This window comes from Meriones unguiculatus (genome assembly GCF_030254825.1).
Source record: "Meriones unguiculatus strain TT.TT164.6M chromosome 13 unlocalized genomic scaffold, Bangor_MerUng_6.1 Chr13_unordered_Scaffold_40, whole genome shotgun sequence".
Taxonomy (NCBI): Eukaryota; Metazoa; Chordata; class Mammalia; order Rodentia; family Muridae; genus Meriones; species Meriones unguiculatus.
Window position 1 is genome coordinate 4308677 of NW_026843649.1, and position 9813 is coordinate 4318489.

Consider the following 9813-nt stretch of genomic DNA (forward strand, 5'->3'; position numbering starts at 1 on the left):
TTTGTGTGGGAACTGTATAAAATAAAGATCCCCTAATTTTCTTTCTTGATCCACTTTCTTCTACTGTCTCCTTCCATCTTTTTACACAGAGATGCTATCTAACCTGGAATGTAAAGAGTGTTCAGTACATGCAGCAGAAGAATGGACATTTTTGTCTAGTCCATTATGTTAGTTCCTATCTTTCTATTGGAGAATTGAACAACCAAGTTCAGAATTTTCAATGAACCATGTTTATTATTTCCCTTTATTTTGTAGTTATGGTGTAGGGGTTTTGCCTCTTTTTATTTGATGCTAGGGATTATTCACTTTTTTGTCTTTTATTGGATGTGATTAACATTTTTAGATAGAGTTTTGCTTTGATTGACTTCTGTAGTGAAGGAGTTTTACAGAAATACTGCTCATATTTGGTTTTATTGTACAATATATTTTTATTCACCATTTATTATTGAAAGTTTACTGGATATAGTAATAAGGATCCCTTAAAGATTATATACAATCTGTCTCAGCCATTCTAGGTTTAGAATTTCTCTTGAGAGATTAGGAGTTACTTTAATAAGCCTGAATTTATATGCAACTTAGTCTTTTCACTTGCAACTTTTAATATACTTTCTTTGTTTAATATACTTTTCTTTACATTTAGGGTTTTGATTTTATGTGCTGAGCACAATTTCTTTTCTGGTATGCTTTGTTGTTCTATATACTTTTTGTACTTTTATAGGCTACCCCTTCTTCATTAGGTTAAGGATACATTCTTCTATTATTTTGTTGAAAATATTTTCTAGGATTTTGATGTGAGTTTTGTCTTCTTTTTCCATTTCTATTATTCAGAAGTTACTTTTTTGCACTTTTTAGATTTTATGGATCTTTTGTGCATGGCTATTTAACATTTCTTTTGACATTTTTGTTGTTTCTTCTTCTTCTTCTTCTTCTTCTTCTTCTTCTTCTTCTTCTTCTTCTTCTTCTTCTTCTCATCCTTCTCCTCCTCCTGCTTCTCTTCTTTCTCCAACTCCTTCTTCTATTATTTTTTTTAAATAATTTATTTAATTTTATTTTATGTGCATTGGTGTTAAGGTGTCAGACCACCTGGACAGCTTATGGACAGTTGTTAGCTGCTATGTGGGTGCTGGGAGTTAAACCTGGATCCAATGGAAGTAGAGACAGTGCTCTTAACCACTGAGCCATCTCTCAAGCTCCCATATACTATTATTTTCCTGAAAATATTTCTGGGATTTTGATGTGAGTTTCGGCTTCTTCCTCTATTTCTATTATTCATAAATTACTTTTTTGCACTTTTTAGATATGCTGGATCTTTTTGTATGGCTACTTAACATTTCTTTTGATGAAATTATCCAGTTGTTTTTGTTTTTCTTCTCCTAGTTCATAATCATCTTCATCTTCATTTCCTCGTCCTTCTTCTCCTCCTGCTTTTCTTCTTCCTCCTCCTCCTCCTCCTTTTTTTCTTTCTCTTCATTCTCCTCATTATCCTTCTCCTTTTTGTCTTTTCAAAATAGTCAATTTAGTCATATATTCACTCTGATTAAAGTTTTCCCTTCCTCTAATCCTGGCAACTCTTTTCCATCTTCCCTTCTAGCCTGTCTAAATTCACCATTATATAAAACAAGGAGGATTATAATGTATAATAAGAAAATAAAATAGCAAAAAGACAAAAGCAAACACATGTGAGTAGGGAAAACAAAAAAAAAAAAGAGCCCAAGTTGGGAAATGATGCAGACTTGTTCATACATGCAGGAATCTCATAAAATATTAAACTTGAAACAATGGTATACACACAGAGGAGATGTAGCTTTAAAGTAGAAAAAATCCTCAACAAATTAAAGTGAGAACTATGATAAAAAAATTAAATGCATGCCAGAGTTCTAGGACATGAGAATCCAAACTTGCCAGTGAGGGAAATTTTTGGCCATCTACCTTTTGGAATGTACTCTTAAAAATACAATTAAGAGTAGTCCCTTGGATAAAATTAGTGTCCCTTGGAGAAAACTATATTTTAATTTGCAATCACTTTTTAATTAGAGATAGGGCTAGGGACAACATTAAAGGCCTTGTGCATGCTGCCTCAGTCTCTCACAGTTCTTCAGTCCTTTTAATTTATAGTGTTTTGTTCTTTGATAGCCTCTATCCTTTCTGGCTCTTACACTCTTCTGGCTGAATTATTGAAGCGCCTTGAGGGCATAGTGTGAGGTCTCTCACTGATTTCTCTATTTTTTTATGGGTCTCTGAATTTGATTCCATCAGCTGCAGTAGGATGATGATGGATGAACAAGATGCTGGTCTATGAGTATAGCAGAATGGTGGCAAGGATCATTTTGTTACTTTTAGTAGAATGTAGTATTTGCTTTTTCCCTAGAACCATGGACTATGCAATTTCTTTTTCTTGATCAATTAATCAGTGTCAGGTGTGGATTTTAAATCAAACTATACATTGGTTATTTACTCCTACAACGGTTGCACTAATATTGTCTTACAGGTAGGACATTGTTATAGTTCAAATGTTTGGTAGCTGGGTTAGTATTTATATTTCTTCTCTTGTAGTTGCAGAATACTTCCCATATCAAAGTTGCTAGAATGGAAGTGTGAAGGATCTATGTAGGCACAAGCTCTATTTATTTATGTTCAATGATTTGTGTAAATGTCGTCTTCAGTAGTAGGACATTCCAGTCATTTTGTGGAGAGCAACCTATAGTCTTGACAAAAGCCTGTTTTGTTTTGGCATTACAATCACACTACTTTGACCAATACCTCAGTAAAATATAACTGATTACTAGTACTGCATACTTTATTTAGTGAGAAAAGATTTCCAGTTGGGACTTTCCTGTTATGTGGGGATTTCATTTATATTGGCTTCTTACATGTATATATTTTAGAAAGTTTCTATTGCATTAGGTTTCTACAGTACCAAACAAAGGACCCTTAATTTTACCTGTCTCTTCTTGTGTTACCTTTTCATTGCCCTTTTCCTTCCACAATCCCCTTCAATTGTATCCTTTTAGCCCACCTTCAATTTGTAACTACCTATTTTATTTCCCATTCCTAGGGAGAAATCTCTGCCTCCCTCTTATACCCAGTCCTTAATCTATATTTGTCCCCTGTGACATTATATTTAATTGCTTGCATATCATATGTCTTAAAACTAATATTTATGTATGAGCAAATTCATACCATGTATGACTTTTGGGGTCTAGGTTCTCTCATTCTCAGTTTCCTGCAAAGGTGCCTTTACCTTCAAGTATCATGATTTGATTTTTTAAATGTCTGAGTAATATTTGACTATGTAAATATTATGTAAATGTACTTGTACTCTATATTCCTTTTATAACAAAGCTAGAAATACACACTGAAAAAATGATATAATATTCACAAATGGTGCCAGCTAAACTAGATGTCTATATGTAGAAACATAGGAACAGAGCCCTGTTTTCACTCAAAACTCACCTCTAAATGGGTTAAAACCTCAGCAAAGTTCATGTGCAGTTAAGGTATTTGAAGAGAAACTCAATAATAGCCTTGAACCCATTCACTCATATAAAAACTTTCTGAATAGAATAGCATTTTTCTTGTCTTGAGATTCTTTTCTATGTCTTAGACTCTGTAGGTGAGGCTTAACTCTGGAACTTTTGTTTAACTTCCTCATTTTTTCATTTCTATTTTTATCTAGTTTGCAATTTTAGTGTGTCTTTTTCTACTGTGATATCTTGAACTGTTTTCATCATTGTATTCCACTCTTTGTGTTTTCACAGGCATCATTAAGATTTTTTCCATATCCACTGTAATGTCTTTGAGCATATTCATGTTTTGAAATCTTTGTCTTCTACTTTGACTCTATTGCATTTTGAAGGGTCTATTCTAGTAGGTAGGGCTCCTGAATTTGTTGGAGTCATATTGTCTTCAGTGTTAATAATTTTGGTTTTGCACCGTGTTTAATTATCATGGATTGGGAACATTGTGATTTTAGGTGTTCATATTTGGAGTTGACATTGGTAAGTTTGTGGTGTTTTGTTTCTTGATTTCTGTTGCCTGCTTTGGATCTTAGGAAAGTGTGTTGGTTGTAGGTTGCCTTTTTAGGAGTGCTTCTAAGACCATGCCAAGTGTGGCCACTGTGGATACTGGGAAGCACTTGTTTCTAGATACTTGGGATGATACTAAAGAATGGGAGTTGGCTAAAGGGGAGGGTGTTAAGGAAATGCTCAGGTAGGAACAATCTGGGTCTACCAAAAGGTATGGCAGAGTTCTTATTGTTTAGATGTAGGGTGCAAGACAATCTCTATTAAAATGGTGTGCTGCAGTGCTGTGGATGAGATTAAAGAGATTGCACTGGACTACAGAAAAGACAGTAAGAATAACTCACCATGTCCAGCCTTATTTTGTCTACCCATATCCTAGGTAGATAGTTCTTTTATTTATTGCTCTTTGACACAAGTGAATGGGAGTGGACTAGAAGAGTGGAATGAACATGTCCTCAGAAGGGAGGAACTCTGGATTCACTGAAGTATTTGGCACAGTGTCTATAGAATGGGAATAGAGTTGTAGACATTTCCATGGAAATTGTCTTTTACAGATTTGGAAATGAGACTAAGGAATCTTCAGTGAAGGCCATGAAGGAAAGTGCAGCTGGCTTAGCTGATACTTCAGTGGTGTTGTCAGAGGGTTCCTAAGTAGAGAGTGTCTCCAGATATTGGTGGTTGACACAGAGGAATGGAAATGGACTAGAGGAGAGTCTGATAGTCAACAGGGAAGAGGAAACTAGAGAATTACAAGTGATTCTCTGTGTAAAAAGTAAAGATGAACACTCCAAGGTAGTGTTGAAAGGAAAATCTTTATTATAGATATGAAAAAGAGTAAAGCCATAGGCATCTGGAAAATTTTAGAGCAGGGAGAGAATGTAGTGAACTAAACAAGATCATTAGGCTGAATTCTATCAGGTGATGAAAATGTGACAAGGAGAGAAAGAGAGAGTGAGAAGCAACAGGAGAAAGGGCTAAGAGAGAGGGAGCTAAGAGGACCAATAGAGACCCATGAGGTGTAAAATCAAAATGGCAAGCCTAAATAGAATTGAGAAACTGAGGGTAAAGATAAGCCCATGAACTGGAGAAATTTATGTTAGGGGGAGGAGTGAGAAGATCTCATAAGAACCACTTTGTAATAGGTGCTTGAAATTCTGAGAGAGATTGGTAGTGAAAATGTGCTAATATGTAGCACAAGTTAGCCATTTGTATCAGGTTCTTTTGGACCTGACACCTGGGGTCTCGATGGACAAAAATCAAAGAGGTTCTAGAGACCCTTGCATGAAGATAATAATTTCTAATTGTTTTGCTTTCTGTCTCTTTGTTGTGGAATTAAGTCCATTAATAGTGAGTTATTACTGAAAGATATGTATGTACCGCTTCTTTATATTTTGTTGCTTTTTGGTTTGATACCAGTTTTTAGAGAAATATAAATGATAATATTTTTCTATCAAACCACACTCAGAGCCATTTAATTTTATTTTAAATACCAAATACATGTCAAAAAGTGCAACGGTATTTCTATCCCCCCTTTCTTTCATAAGACTCCCTGCACTCTGCTCAAAGTTGGGCTATGCATCTTGGCATCTGCTTTGATATCCTCTAGGATGGAGTCTTTCAGAGGTCCTCTGTGGTAGGATCCTGTCCTGAGCCCTTTTTTCTCCCTCTTCTGATGACCATTCTTTTTGCCTTTCTGAAAGAGGATTGAGCATCTTACCAAGAGTCCTCCTTCTTTATTAGCTTCTTTAGGTGTACAGATTTTAGTATGTTTATCCTATATTATATGTCTAATATCAACTTATAAGTGAGTATATACCCTGTGTGTCTTTCTGCTTCTGGGATACCTCACTCAGGAAATCAATCTGGTGCTTTCTCACACTATTAGGAATAGTGTTACTGCAAGATCTGACTATACCACTCCTAAGCATATATCCAAAATATGGTCAAGTATACAAGGAAATTTGCTCAAGTATGTTTGTAGCAGCTTTTTTTTTGTAATAGTCAGAAGCTGGAAACAACACAGATGTCCCTCAGTTGAGGAATGGATACAAAAACTGTGGTATATTTACACAGTGGAATACTACTCACCAATTTAAAATGAGGAAATCATGAAATTTGCAGGTAAATGGTTGGAACTGGAAAAGATCATCCTGAATGAGGTATCCCAGAAGCAGAAAGACACACAGGGTATATAATCACCCATAAATAAATTAAGAAAAAAGAAAAAAAAAACAAGAGCAAAGGTTTGAAAAATATAATCTATAGGCTCATTCATTCCAATGTCACTAGGGAGAGGCCCTGCTTGACAAGGGTAGTTAGTGTGGCCTTATTGTAGCTGGTGTGACCTTGTTGAAAGAAGTGTGTCACTGGAGTTCTACTCTCTGGTTTTATAAGCCCATGGCAGAGCCTTTCTCTCCCTGTTCTCCATCCTCTCCCCTTCCTTCTCCAACCTCTCTCTATTTTTCACCTGTGAATCCAGATTAGACCTGTCAGCAACTTTCTAGCCCCATACCTGCCTGTATGCTACCATACTTCTTGACATGATGATAGTGAAAAATCTTTTAATATCCAACATGTTTTTATCAGAAAAGTTTCAAAAGTTGTAAGGCTAGAGGGTACATCTCTCAACACAATAAAAGCTATAGATAAGAAACCTGCATCCAACATCATCCCTAATGGAGAAAAGGTTTAGTCAAGTTTACTCAAGTCAGAAGTTACTCATCTGTGTGCACTATCCCTACTCTTTTCCAATATTTTGCACAAAGTACTAACTAAAGCAATAAAGAAAGATAAGTAATGGATTATAAAAATGGAAAGTAGAGTTCAATCTACCATTATTTGCAGATGATGTAATAATATGCATTAGAATTCCTCAAAATTCTATCACAAAAATTTATGAAATACTTAACAAATACAGCTATGTGACAGGATACAGAATCAACTTGCACAAATCTATTTCCTTTTGTATGCACCAACAGCAAACATTCAAAATAGATTTTGGACACACTCCCATTCAGAAATGTTTGAAGCAAAGTAAAATAACTAGTAATAAACAGATGAAAGAAAAAATAAACCTACAATGAGAACTTCAAACACTTAAAGAAATCAAGAAAGACACTGGAAAATGAAGAGGCATCCCATTTTCCTGGATTGTTAAAAATAAAATTTTGGGAGGAGACCAGAGAGGGGAACACAGCTTGGATACAAATTCAATAAATTGAATTAAATGCTAATAATAAAGTTAAAAAAGAAGTGGTGTCTGATAATAGTGCTCCAATGTGCCATGTGTTTCCACCTCCCTCCCCCTGGGCTGTCTCAGAACTTCCTGGGGAAAAGTTACTGCAGTTTCCTTATTCCAGCTTGAAGTCATAGAAAAAAAATCTCATTGCATTTTCTAAAATTTCTCTTTAATTATTAATATTCTTGGCAACCTTTCATCTGAAGGACAGATTGTCCACTCCCCTGCAGGTTGTTCAGCTATCCAGCTTGATACCAGGAGGAAAAGTGGAAGTGCCTACTCTGTGCTAGAACACAGAAGGTACTCTACGGGAGAACTGGCACATATGATACTGAAATACAAATCTCTACAGATTTGAAAATGGTTTGGTCCTGAAATGGAAGCCTGAGCTAGGAATCACTAAGCCCTATCCTTTCAGCACACCCTAAGGGAGGTGCTCATGTCACTCAAGACTCACTGGCTAATCAAGACGCTGAGGCCATCCCACCAGTCAGAGGAAGAGGCGGGTTCTTCCTGCCGCCATGGTGCTTGTTCGTGCTGTAGCTGACCAGGCTTGAATGGATCACTGCTGTGTGCAGTGAGGGGATATTAGGGGAGTTCCAAAGTCATAACATGGTGAGTGTGAGGCCGCTGCCCCCAACCTGGTGGAGCAGGAGCCTTAAGAGCAGGACCTACATGTAGGGTCCTTTTTGGGGCTGTGTGAGAACCGGCAGCCAGAAGCATCCACAGGAGCGATCCCTTGTCCTAGCCGTGAACACAGTGGGGTCATCTGAATATCTGCCCTGTATTGGGTTAGGGGTGAAGCCGAGAAATCTCACCTCAGGCACAGAAGTTAAAATGAAAGTTTTATTTTCTGAGCTCAGGGAAGCGGCCAGATCAGGATCTGAACTGTGCCCGAGGGTAAGCGTTATTGTATATTTAAAGGGTTAAATCTACAGGGTGAGGGGCCCTTGGTGAGTGTTGGGGTCATCGACTCAAATTTTAACATTGTGGGTTAAGCAATGGTGCTTCTGTTGGCAGCTGTGCTCATCCAGGACACCTGGCATCAAGGCCTTTAACTGTTTTCTAAAAATCCAAGGTCCTTAATTTATATCCCTTTACATTTGCTCCAGAACTCAACATGATAAGGCAACAAAGAACTGGGTCCTCTGTTAGTAAGGTCTTTGTAGGCAATATATTTTTACTATTTAGGCACCTCCGTTAAGGTAACAGTAAGTTTAATGAATTAACAGATACTTAGTAAAATGTTTAAGGCACCATGTGGGAGACGGCTCTTCAAGCTTGGGAATGTGAAGCTAGTTCGACATTGCTAGCAAAATGGGGAAGCAAAATGTAAGAGTTGCTTGGAGGAGGCTGTGCTCTCCTTACACACCATGGAACTGCATGTTCACAAAGCATTTGCAGTAGAGATTTGAAGGAAGAAATGTCCTTTGCAGGATGCAAACTCGGAGAGGCCTAGTTTCTTTAGTATCTTCTAAAAGTTCTGCCAGTGGCATTTAACATGTAGATGTAAGATTCATTTGGAGTAAATCTGTGGAGGTTGTAAATAACATGTGTTGAGTAGCACTTCCCTGTAAAGCTGTGATGTAAACAGGTAGAATTGTTGATGTAAGGGATTTACTAGTGTTTAGGAGACAGGAAGTCACACCAAGTAGAGTTTATCTAAAGAATCTTTTAAAACAGACCTGCCAACCAGATCTGCTAGAGATTAAGATGCTAGGAAACAAATGTTTTCCACGAGTATTGTCAACAGTTTGTTTCCAATACATAACCAAGCCCTGATTCATAGCAACCATTGGCCATCTCCATGTCAAAGGAAAGGTGTCTAACAAGCTGCTTAATGGGCCATTACAGAAGTACAGCCAACATTAAAGCCAGAAGTGCCATAAAGTTGAAGTTTACTTCTTGAGAAAAACATAGTTCTGGCACATGGGAAAGACATCTTATGATAATCATTTGAACAGGGTAAACACTGTTGTGTTGTAGTCTAGCCCAATCAAACAAGGCTTTCCTTGAGGTCCTTATGTATGGAGAATGACATAACTGCTTCTCATACTCCTTAAATATGCTTGTCAGAGCCAGAACAGCGTAGGGCCTAGGCCTTGGGAGATTTTCCTAAGATTCTAAGGTATTGATAATAAAACAGAGCTCATTTTTCTAAAGCCAAGTATATTCCTGGGTGAGTTGCCAGTCCAGGTCATTTGAGGAGGGGTTGCTTCAGATCTGAGAAGCTAACTCTTCCCAACACATGTAGCTATACGTATCAGTTCCAAGGCCACTCTGGTCTTGGTAAATAATGTTCTGCTTGTGCAACATTGTTTTATTAGACTCCTAAAGATTTTATCCTAGTCTATGAGAGTTTCTGATAAATTCATAGATGTCTCCTGTTTCCTTCCATTTCTCCCCTGGAAGTAGGATACAAGATGTTATTCCTCCTAAGAAGCTTAGTTAGGATAAGACATAGCTTGTTCAAGACCTTCCCACCCAGGTTTATACTTTCTACCTTCTACTTTTCCTGTCATTTGAAACCACTGAGACCATTCACTTATGGTC